This window comes from Phalacrocorax aristotelis, chromosome Z (genome assembly GCF_949628215.1).
Source record: "Phalacrocorax aristotelis chromosome Z, bGulAri2.1, whole genome shotgun sequence".
NCBI classification, from domain to species: Eukaryota; Metazoa; Chordata; class Aves; order Suliformes; family Phalacrocoracidae; genus Phalacrocorax; species Phalacrocorax aristotelis.
Genome location: NC_134311.1, coordinates 45,272,587 through 45,285,087, shown reverse-complemented (window position 1 = coordinate 45,285,087; position 12,501 = coordinate 45,272,587). Strand labels below are relative to the sequence as shown.

Below are 12,501 nucleotides of genomic sequence, written 5' to 3'. Positions count from 1 at the left end.
CACGCTGCCGTTGAGTGCTGCTGTGCCAGACATGCTAGAACTTCAATACGAACTGGAGTCAAAGGCAGCCAAGTGGTATGCCACAATTGATATTGCTAATGCATTCTTCTCAATCCCTCTGGCAGCAGAGTGCAGGCCACAGTTTGCTTTCACATGGAGGGGTGTCCAGTACACCTGGAATCGACTGTCCCAGGGGTGGAAACACAGCCCTACCATTTGCCATGGACTGATGCAGACTGTACTGGAACAGGGAGAAGCTCCAGAACACCTTCAATACATTGATGACATCATTGTGTGGGGCAACACAGCGGAAGAAGTTTTTGAGAAAGGAGAGAAAATAGTCCAAATCCTTCTGAGAGCTGGTTTTGCCATAAAACAAAGTAAGGTGAAGGGACCCGCACGAGAACTACAGTTCTTAGGAATCAAATGGCAGGATGGACGTCGTCAGATTCCAATGGATGTGATCAACAAAATAGCAGCCATGTCTCCACCAACTAGCAAAAAGGAAACACAAGCTTTCTTGGGCGTTGTGGGATTTTGGAGAATGCATATTCCAAATTACAGTCTGATCGTGAGCCCTCTCTATCAAGTGACCCGGAAAAAGAATGATTTCAAATGGGGCCCTGAGCAACGACAAGCCTTTGAACAGATTAAATGAGAAATAGTTCATGCAGTAGCTCTTGGGCCAGTCCGGGCAGGACAAGATGTAAAAAATGTGCTCTACACCACAGCCGGGGAGAATGGTCCTACCTGGAGCCTCTGGCAGAAAGCACATGGGGAGACCCGGGGTCGACCCCTAGGGTTTTGGAGTCGGGGATACAGAGGGTCCGAAGCCCGCTATACTCCAGCTGAAAAAGAGATATTGGCAGCATATGAAGGGGTTCGAGCTGCTTCAGAAGTGGTTGGTACTGAAGCACAGCTCCCCCGGCACCCCGACTGCCAGTGCTGGGCTGGATGTTCAAAGGAAACATCCCCTCTACACAACCATGCAACTGATGCTACGTGGAGTAAATGGGTTGCACTGATTACCCAGCGGGCTCGAGTAGGAAACCCCAGTCACCCAGGAATCTTGGAAGTGATTATGGACTGGCCAGAAGGCAAAGATTTTGGATTATCACCAGAGGAGGAGGTGACACGTGCTGAAGAAGCCCCACTGTATAACAAACTGCCAGAAGATGAGAAGCAATATGCCCTGTTCACTGATGGGTCCTGTCGCCTTGTGGGAAAGCACCGGAGATGGAAGGCTGATGTATGGAGTCCTACACGACAAGTAGCAGAAACTGCTGAAGGAGAAAGTGAATCAAGCCAGTTTGCAGAGGTAAAGGCCATCCAGCTGGCCTTAGACGTCACTGAACGGGAAAAGTGGCCAGTGCTCTATCTCTATACTGACTCCTGGATGGTGACAAATGCCTTGTGGGGCTGGCTGCAGCAATGGAAGCAAAGCAACTGGCAGCGCAGAGGCAAACCCATCTGGGCTGCCACATTGTGGCAAGATATTGCTGCCCGGGTAGAGAAACTGGTTGTAAAGGTACGTCATGTGGATGCTCACGTCCCCAGGAGTCGGGCCACTGAAGAACATCGAAACAACCAGCAGGTGGATCAAGCTGCCAAGATTGAAGTGGCTGAGGTGGATCTGGACCGGCAGCATAAGGGTGAACTATTTGTAGCTCGGTGGGCCCATGACACCTCAGGCCATCAAGGGAGAGATGCAACATACAGGTGGGCTCGTGATCGAGGGGTGGACTTGACATGGATATTATTGCACAGGTTATCCACGAATGTGACACATGCGCTGCAATCAAGCAAGCGAAGCGGGTAAAGCCTCTGTGGTATGGGGGACGATGGCTGAAATATAAATATGGGGAGGCCTGGCAAATTGACTATATCACACTCCCACAGACCCGCCAAGGCAAGCGCCATGTGCTTACAATGGTAGAAGCAAAGACTGGCTGGCTGGAAACATATCCTGTCCCCCACGCCACTGCCCGGAACACTATCCTGGGTCTTGAGAAACAAGTCCTGTGGCGACATGGCACCCCAGAGAGAATTGAGTCAGACAATGGGACTCATTTCCAAAATAGCCTCATAGACACCTGGGCCAAAAAGCACGGCATTGAGTGGCTGTATCACATCCCCTATCACGCACCATCCTCTGGGAAAATTGAATGGTACAATGGACTGTTAAAAACTACACTGACAGCAACGGGGGGGGTGGAACTTTCAAGCACTGGGATACACATTTAGCAGAAGCCACGTGGTTAGTCAACACGAGGGGATCTGCCAACCGACCTGGCCCTGCCCAGTCAGAAATCCTACATACTGTGGAAAGGGATAGAGTCCCTGCAGTGCACACAAAAAGTATGCTGGGCAAAACAGTCTGGGTTCTTCCTGCCTCCGGCAAAGGCAAACCCATTCGTGGGATTGCTTTTGCTCGAGGACCTGGGTGCACTTGGTGGGTGATGCGGGAGGATGGAGAAATCCGATGTGTGCCTCAAGGGGATTTGATTTTGGGTGAAAACAGTCAATGAACTGAATGGCACAATGTGAACTGCTATAGAATAAATACTGTGTGTCACCTCTGTGTTGTATTAATGATATCAGAGTACGAGCCTCCCAATCCATGGAAGATCAACTATGAAACAAGCAGTGATGGAACAATGACTGACTCGGTATGCAGCAACCCAACGCCACACACCATCTCTCCCAGCCTGAAAGACTGATACGACAGATGGAGCCCAGAGTCATGGACTGGGTGAACTCAATGGACATTTTAATGGACATTTTACAGGGAAGGTCCATGAACTAAGGGAATGATGTCTGTGTATTATGTTAAAGGATGGGAAGGGGAGGGGTGGTGGTTGGTACGGTTGTATTGCATCGTATGGGACCTGGGCATGGTGTAAATGGTATGGAATAAGGGGTGGAGAATGTGCTGGTTTTGGCTGAGAAGGGGTTAATTCTCCTCACTGTGGGGGTCGGCTACCTTTCCAGCTTCCCGCGCTCTGCCGTGTGGTGGTTGGGGGGCTGGGAGGGGCAGGGCCGTGGCGGGGGCGGCCGACCTCGACTGGCCAATGGCAGGTTCATGTCACCTTGTGACACCATGACCAGTATATTGGGGGGCAGTGGCAGCACGGAGGCGGCACGGCGTCGGGTCGGCGGGTGGCGAGCGGCTGCGGCGCGTGCGGTTTGTTCCAGCGGTTCGTTCCTCCTCCCCCGGGGCTCTGCGCCTCTCGTTGTTGTCCTCTACATTGCATTTCCATTGTTGTTTCTTTTAATTTTAATTATTAAACTGTTCTTATCCCAACCCACGAGCGTTACCCTTCTGATTCTCTCCCCATCTACCGGTGGGGGACTGAGCGAGCGACTGTGTGGGGCTGAGGTGCCAGCTAAACCACGACAATCACCTTTTACACAAACTTATGATGGATTTTATGACTTACTAAAGCAAGACGTAGTGAGATCTATCCCCGTACATGCATATCTACTGCAGCTAACCAGCAATGATAGAGCAAATACCAATTTCTTTTACATCTTATCTTGTGTAGCACTACCAGAACAAGTAGAGTTGCACACTTGATATTTATCTGAGATGAGACAGAAAGTTAGAAAGGTATTTCACATAAGTAGAAAACTAAGAGATTTACATATCGGTCCTTGGAGTATTCCTCTATAGGCCACAAAGATTAACCAGTTTGAGCAGACAATGTTGTTTCTGTATGTGAAACAGGGTGTTGGAATATTTAATGTCAATTATGTTACTGTAGATAGACGCCAACAAGCTCTGCCTGTGCTTAAGATGCAGATGAGGTTGGAAAACCCTGACTGGGGTGAAGGGCGCAGAGACAACACAGTGACAACTTGTCCACTCCAGTGCTGAACAGGTCAACAACACTAAAGGCTTGAAGGGCTATTACGGACTGGAAAACATCAACTTAAAGGAATGACCATTCAATAGGGAAGCAGTGAATGATGACTGATGACTATCAAGAAGCTGACTGTACAGATGATGACAGGCATTATTAGCTGTTATGTTTTCTGCTTGCACATTCATGCTATGCAGGAAGAAACTTCATGCAAATAACTATATTAGAAGCTTGTACAGATTCAGAGAAACTTGTTGATTTAGATACCACCTAGGCTGCAAGACTGGTGGCCAAAAGAAGGACTGCAATTAAGGGCATCAGAGAAAGGAACAAGGGAATGAATGAATGCTGAAGACATCATGGTATGTCTGGCGTGACTGCTGACATGCTATGGAATGGATTACACGGATTAATCATGACATCATTCTTCACTCTGAGATATACTGATCATATAATATCTGAGGTGTCAGTAATATAGTATATCTAAAGTGAAGACTGAGTTAGTGTAAAACAATCATCAGGTTCTTCTAGACAGATGGCTACCAGTCCTTCCAGAGAGGGTGGAGGGTTAGAAAAATCAAGTACACCCACACATATTGAGGTAAAGAATGGAAAATACTAACACACACCTAAGTGATTTAGTTGCCCTATGGCAGGAGACAGGAAACAAAGACAGGCACCCATTCCCCTATGCTGCCCGTTCCTTGTTTGTTCAGAAGTCCAGGATACGGCAATGCTGTGCCAACAAATGGAAAACATGCGTCCTCCTGAAGGAGCTGTTGAACCAAAGTTTTTTCTATGTCAGTACTCATAAACATGTCGGGTCTTAAATGGAGAGTTTGTTCCTTTACAATTGTGAAACAAAAGCAAATCCCTCAATCCAAGCTTCCCAATTCTAAACTCCCCTGGACTTTCACTTTGGATACAGATGTCATATTTGGCCCCTATATAATAGAGAGCTGAGGCAAAATCTTGGCTATGAAAGCATCACAAAGATTTAAGAAAATTTAGATTTAATTCAAGTGTTGATGACTTCAATTCTAAATAGAAAAAGTCTGTTACACTTTCACTAATTACTCTTATTCCAGCAATAGTTTGCTGTATATACTCAGACAAAGGAAAGTACAGTCCGGCTGAGTGATGCAGAGAAAAAGTAGAGAAATAGTGGAGAGAGCTGAAACATCCATGAAAACTGAAAGGCAACTAAGCTAGCAAACAAAGTGCACAAGTTTCTCAATACTGAGGTCTGAAGTTGCTCTCCTTCATATCATTGCAAAGTGTGGGTAAGTCCAGAAAGCCATCTGAGGTAGACAGCCGCACAGAAACTATCATAAACTAGACATAGATTAGTCCAACTCTCATTAAAGAAAATGGTGAAATAGACATACAATTATTCAGGAAAAATGGACAGAAAAGGGTTACAGAGTAAAATTGAATGTTTAAATATTAAGCTTTTTAACAATTCATGAGATGTGAATTCATCAGTTTCAAACAGAAAAAGTTTCTCATGGTTTTCCGCTAAATTACCAGCTGTTGTCTTTATCTCTGCTGAGATGGATCATGGTAGAAAATGAGAACAGAAGGTGTTATGCACAGCTGCAACGGTATGCCTCCCATTTGATCTTGGAAAGCTCCTTTGTATCTACTAAAAGCCGCTCAAAAGGGTCCCTTGAGGAAAAAACTGAAAATATTGTATGTTCGCTCACACGTTTTCCACCAGCGAACCTCACTTAACTTACAAACACACACATACACGTAAGAAGAATTAGCATTGTCTTATTTCTACCAATGGAAGCAAAAACAAGACTAGGGTGACAGCACAGAGGCTGCCAAGGAGACTATTCAATCCAGTGGCTCCTGAATTCTGGATCCATCGGTATCTGGACCATATGCCTTCAGGTTATGCTTCCTACCTTAGCACTATACAAGGAAAGCACAGCAATACAGACTTTTTACCAATAACCAAGTACAATAAGAGGTATCCAAAAGGAGGAACCAAGATCAAGTACCATTTGTTCAGTAGGCAAAGGACACTGATGTGGATAACAGCAAGCTCTTGCTGTCTTAGCCTCTGCCTCCAAGCTGGCTAAAGACATCCTGTGCTCTCCTTCCAACCAGAAGGGGTATCCAGAACAGTCCAATAATAATGATGTGGCCGTTGCTACTTGAAAGCTGCACAGTCTAAACGAAGGCAGAAACCTCTGCAAAATGAGAAGCAGGATTCTCACAGAAATTTTCTATGAAAGCTTAGATTCATAGAAAGATAGAATCATTAAGGTTGGAAAAGACCTCTAAGATCATCAAGTCCAACTGTCAGCCCAGCACCACCATGCCTCCTAAACCATGTCCGCAGGTGCCACATCTACATGGTTTTTGAGCGCCTCCAGGGATGGTGACTCCACCACCTCTCTGGGCAGCCTCTTCCAATGCCTGACCACTCTTTCAGTGAAGAAATTTCTCCTAATATCCAATCAAAACCTACCCTGACACAGCTTGAAGCCACTCCCTCTTGTTCTAATACCAGTAACTTGGGAGAAGAGACCAACACCCACCTCACTACAGCCTCCTGTCAGGTAGTTGTAGAGAGGGATGAGGTCTCCCCTCAGCCTCCTCTTCTGCAGACTAAACAACCCCAGCTCCCTCAACCTCTCCTCATAAGGCTTGATCTCCAGACCCTTCACCAGCTTCGTTGCCCTTTTTTGGATGTGCTCCAGCACCTCAATGCCTTTCTTGTACTGAGGGGCCCAAAACTAAACACAGTATTCAAGGTGTGGCCTCACCAGTGCCAAGTACTGGTGGTACAAGAGGCACAATCACTTCCCTACTCCTGCTGGCTACACCATTTCTGATACAAGCCAGGATTGCTGTTGGCCTTCCTGGCCACATGGGCACACTGCTGGCTCATGTTCAGCTGCCTGTCAACCAACGGCCCCAGATCCTTTTCTGCTGGGCAGCTTTCCAGCCACTCTTCCCCAAGCCTGTAGCGTTGCATGAGGTTGTTGTGACCCAAGTGCAGAACCCAGCACTTGGCCTTGTTAAACCTCATACAGTTGGCCTCGGCCCATCGATCCAGCCTGTCCAGGTCCGTCTGCAGAGCCTTCCTTCCCTCAAGCAGATCAACATTCCCACCCAGCTTGGTGTCATTTGCAAACTTACTGAGGGTGCACTTGATCCCCTCATCCAGGTCATTGATAAAGGTATTTAATAAGACTGGCCCCAAAACTGAGCCCTGGGGAGCATCGCTTGTGACCGGCCGCCAACTGGATTTAGCTCCGTTCATCACAACTCGCTGGGCTCCACCGTCCAGCCAGCTTTTACCCAGCAAAGAGTACACCTGTCTAAGCCAACAGCCGCCAGCTTCTCTAGGCGAATGCTGTGGGTGACAGTGTCAAGGGCTTTACTAAAATCCAGGAAGGCAACATCCACAGCCTTTCCTTCATTCACGAGGTGGGTCACCTGGTCATAGAAGGAGATCAGGTTGATCAGGCAGGACCTGCCTTTCATGAAGCCATGCTGGCTGGGCCTGATCCCCTGGTTGTCATGCACATGCCTCGTGAGCTAACTCAAGATGTTTTGCTCCATAATCTTCTCCAGCACTGAGGTCAGGCCAACAGGCCTGTAGTTCCCTGGATCCTCCTTCCGGCCCTTCTTGTAGAAGGGCATCGCATCGGCAAGTCTCCAGTCATCTGGGACCTCCCCTGTTCACCAAGAGTGCTGATAAATGATGGAGTGTGGCTTGGCAAGCTCCTCTGCCAGCTCCCTCAGTACTCTCAGGTGGATCAAAGTGGCCCCATAGGCTTGTGAGTGTCCGGGTGGCTCAGCAGGTTATAAACTGATTCATCCTCGATTATGGGGGATTTATTTTACCCTTCATACCTGCTTTCCAGCTTACGGCTTTGTTCTCACTCTGAATTAAAACTTATTAATTATGAATTAGAATTTATGGGACAGCTAAGGAAGAAAACTTTTCTGAGCAGAAGATTGAATTTTCCACATCTGAAATAATAGGATGGTTGCACTGAACTATATCTTCAAATGTTTATTACAAATACAAGAAGAATACTGCTGCATATGGAGACTCTTGATGCCTTTATTAAAGCCTTTCAAGTCCACTTTTGGAAACCTACTCTGTATTTTATAAAAGCCTGTCACTTGCTGCCACACCTAATAGGATATAACAGACAAGCGACAGTCTTTGAAAAACCTTTCATCTGAAGATATATTGATAGAAATCACTGTGAACTGTAGTTTTGGACTGAAACTGCCAGAACTGACCTCATATTTGGTGCAGAAATTTATTTCTTCATGCTCAACAGCTCAGCTGTCATTAAAAACACTAAAAATTACACCCTGGCCTTCTGGATGCTGGAGAAAATCGCAGCACCAAAGCAGAAGCAAACATCCCAATTTCAACAATAGTAAGATGGAAAACCCTTGTAATTACAGGCCTGTCAGTCTCACTTCCGTGCCTGGTAAAATTATGGAGAAGGCTATTCTGGGAGTTAATGAAAAACACTTGCGAGACAATGCAGTCATTGGTCATAGCCAACGCCGGTTCACAAGGGGCAAGTCCTGTTTAACCAATTTAATTTCCTTTTATAACAAAGCCACCCATCTAGTAGACCAAGGGAAAGCAGCTCATATGGATTTTTTGGATTTTAGCAAAACTTTTGATACTGTCTCTCACATTAGTCCTCTGGACAAAATGCCCAGCATACAGCTAGAGAAGTCCACAATACGATGGGTAAGCAATTGGCTAACAGATTGGGTCAAATAGTTATAGTAATTGGAGTTACATCAGGCTGGTGGCCAGTCACCAGTGGGGTACCCCAGGGCTCAATTTTATGGCCAGTGCTCTTTAATGTTTTTATACATTATGTGGACACAGAAGTTGAATGCACCATAAGTAAGTTTGCTGATACTACTAAATTAGGAGAAGCTGTGGACTCCCTTGAGGGTAGAGAGGCCTTACAGAGAGATCTGGACAGTCTAGAGAGCTAGGCAATCACCAGCATTATGAAATTTGTCATGAGCTGGATTCTCCACATGGGATGGGGTAATCCTGGTTATACATACAAACTGGGGGACAAGAGGCTGGAGGGAAGCCCCACAGAAAGAGATCTGGGGGTTTGGGTTGATGGCAGTTTGAATATGAGTCAACAGTGTGCCCTGGCAACCAAAAGGGCCAACTGTGTCCTGGGGTGCATCAAGCACAGCACTGCTAGCTAGTGGAGGGAGCTGACTGTCCCACACTACACCCAAGGCGTGGCCCCACCTTGTGTAATGTGCAGTTTTGGTTGTCTAAACATAAGAAGGACATCAGACTATTAGAATGTGTGCAGAGGAGGGTGACCAAGATGGTGAAAGGTCTTGAGGGCAAGACTTACTAGGAGCAGTGAGGTCATTTGGTTTATTCAGCTTGGAGAAGAGAAGGCTGAGGGGTCACCTTGTTGCAGTCTACAGCTTTGTCAAGGGGGGGCAGTGGAGGGGGAGGTGCTGATCTCCTCTCTCTGGTGACCAGCAATAGGACATGAGGAAACAGAATGAAGCTGCATCAGGGGAAGTTCAGATGGGACATTAGGAAAAGGTTCCTCCCTGAGAGGGTGGTCAGTCATTGGAACAGGCTCCCCAGGGAAGTGGGCACAGCACCAAGCCTGTCAGAGTTCAAGGAGTATGTGGACAGTGCTTTTAGTCATATAGTTTAGTTTTAGGTAGCCCTGTGAAGACCAGGGAGTTGGACTCGATGCTCCTTATGGGTCCCTCCAACTTGAAATATTCAATATCCTATGATTCCATGGAGCTCCTAACATCATGACGGTAGCCTGAGTCCCTTTCCTCTCCTCACAGATCTATTTACTCTCTCACAGCGACCTTCTTTAGAAAATAGGAATTCTCTGCCCAGCAATCTCTGATTCCTCCCAGAATCTCGCTGTTTTTTCAAACCTTGACTCAAAATGTGTGGGCCACATGCACTTCCAGAAACCTGGCCTGGAGCTTGTAGAAATCCTTGAGGCAGGTGGAATGGAGATCCAACCCCATAGTTTGCTCCCTTTGCCTATGCCCTTCTTTTTCCTTCAGCTTTGTTACTGCTTTAGCATGTTCTGTATGCTTGGATGATTCACCTGACGCAGCAGTGGGATGCTGTGCAATCTGTAAACATACAAACGACAGCCCAGTGTCCTCAAATTCAAGTTACACTTAGAATATTTTTTTTGTAAATAACTCCACCAATTAATTTCTGTGTTATAAAAAACAGGAACTTATTTCCATTGATTTTAAGGCAAAACAGTATTTTTGTTTAAGAGACAGCTGAAGAGGGCTTTAAAAAGTGCTATGAACTCAGAAAACCTGGAGCAATACCTTCTACAGGGAATTTCATTTTACACCAGTGAAACAAGGAGCTGTTACCCTGCAGTCAGTAGATTTAAACTGGTGTACAACAAGAGTACTTGAGAGGGAATAAGGTCCTGTGTTCTCTTAACAGGACCTGAGCCTGGTGCTGTAGTAAAAATGAAGGCTCTGCAAAACAATTTCCCAAAGCTTGTTTTCACCAACTGCTCCAGCTTTCAGGAAGCATAAGACAAGTGCTGATAAAACTTTGCCAGAGGTCTCCAACATCGACATGCTGTGATCTGTGTCATTTCTAATACACTGCATAATGCAAGCAAAGAAAGGAAAGAGAAAAAAAGATTTACAAACAGCTCCCTCACTCCTACATTAAATTTGTTCCTCCCCATTCAAAAGAAAATGCAGTTTTCCACTACTTCTACTTTTGTATTAAATGTAAAAATTGAAGTGCTATGGAAAAGTCTGGTTAGCAACATGGCAACGCAGTCTGACAATATAAACAGAATGGAAGGGTCATAAGCTGCTTTAGGAGTCCATCCAGCTTAGAGAACTGCAGGCAAATTTTGGCGATTTGTTAAAAGAGACAGTCACTTTGCTTTGGCAAGATCACAGAATCACAGAATGGTAAGGTTTGGAAAGGACCTCTGGAGATCATCTTGTCCAACCCCAAGATGGAAGCCGTTAAGCCATAAAAAAGACTTGCGATGGGAAAAAAAGTCAAGTGGAGTAAATAATACATCAGGAAAAATGTAAGTTTATAAAAGAATAAAAGTATAAAATAAAAGTGTAAAAGAATTCCAGCCATGAGGAAGCTGTCAGAAATCCTGGAATTTTTAACAGCTTTCCATTTCTGGAAATGGAAAAATGGACAATCAGTCATTTTTCACTGCTGATAGGTGATGGGCTTCCATATTTCCAGAATTATAAAATAACACAATTAGCCCTTTTGAAGAGAGATTAATTTCCTAGTCCATCTTTCCCTGTAGTAAAATGCCTTTTCAGACTTTCAACAGTTTTAAGTTTGAACTGGATCCTGAATTATCAACAGCTTTTCGTGGTTTACATTGTCTCATCCTAAGAAAACAATAACTAACAGTAGCTAAGAATAACTACCATGTCTATACCTCAGATGGGTTCTGTTAATGTAACTCTGGAAAAGCACACATTCCTAGTGAAAACTTTGAGCAGTCTACTTTCTGCAAACAGATACACATATTTGACATCAAACTGGACCTATTAATAGTGGTTCACCTTAGGTCCCTCTAAACAACAGGCAAACAATGTTGTAGTTACTATGCCTTTTTATTCTCATTCACTTGATTTTTTAAAGTGTGGGAATGGCAAGAATAAAATAACAGAAACTTATAAACCTTTCAACTAAGTATATGACTCTGTTTCTACCACAGTTTTTACACTGAATATTACTGTTGCATGTGGCTATTTATGCTCAAATGCTAAAAGCACACATAACAGTTGATAGTCACTGTTACTATGCTCTTTATCATGAACATTTCTGTAAATCTCCCTGAGATCTCTTTTTAAATATTAATCAACTATTAAAATGTTTCATGAGGCACAATGAGCAACCACAACTTCAGAAATTCTTTGATGTACCTCTTTAAGCAAATATGGAAATTTTTTACGGAAGTTAAGAAAAACTATTTCTTTTGGTAAGATAATTAGCTAGCATACAAACTACCATTTTATCCTTTATTAGAAATGGAGGGCTGCAAGTTTAGAACTCTCAAAATACATGAAGACTATAAGGAGTTCTTCAGTTACAAACATTACTTTTAATGCAGGTACCACACAAAAGTCAATACATTATGAAAGAGGTCACGCTAAGTAATTGTGTCCTTCTGGGCTTGAAATTTATTTACAAAGCTGCTTAAGGGATGTAGATACCTATCTTCCCTTTGAAATCTGTTACCACTGATTACTTGCTTTCAATATTTGAAAGCTTTTTAAAAGACAGTGTACTTCTTGGAGACATGCCAATGCACTAGCAAATAGTTTACAATGATTCATTCACAAGGGACACCAGCCTCCAGAGTATGCTCCCTTCGCCTTATTTCAGTACTGGCAATACTATTCTTTCTCCCAGCCTGTACCGGGCTGCAGCATGTCAAACTATTCAGTCATGAACCAGTTGTATGAACATTAAATTTGCATGAAACACTTTCGCTTTTAGCCAAAATTTTATAAAACGGTCCATTTACTTAGTTAAAAGTTCTGGTTCTGCCTTTGGCCACCTCTGTCTGGGTATGGAGTGATGCCTAAATTTTGCAAA

At 44.6% G+C, this 12,501-nt stretch overlaps 1 protein-coding gene across 2 annotated transcripts in view; it reads left to right on the top strand.

Annotated features, from left to right (window-relative positions):
- Positions 1-12,501, top strand: part of DENND4C (DENN domain containing 4C) — a 179,582-nt gene that overhangs the window by 2,808 nt on the left and 164,273 nt on the right. The window contains exon 1 of one of the 2 annotated variants that reach the window (XM_075078682.1): positions 3,169-3,184. The exons of the other annotated variant lie outside the window; for it this stretch is intronic. The gene's annotated coding sequence lies outside the window, so the exon portion shown is untranslated. Of the gene's footprint in view, positions 1-3,168; positions 3,185-12,501 lie in introns of those variants that run through there. 2 annotated transcript variants of the gene reach the window in all.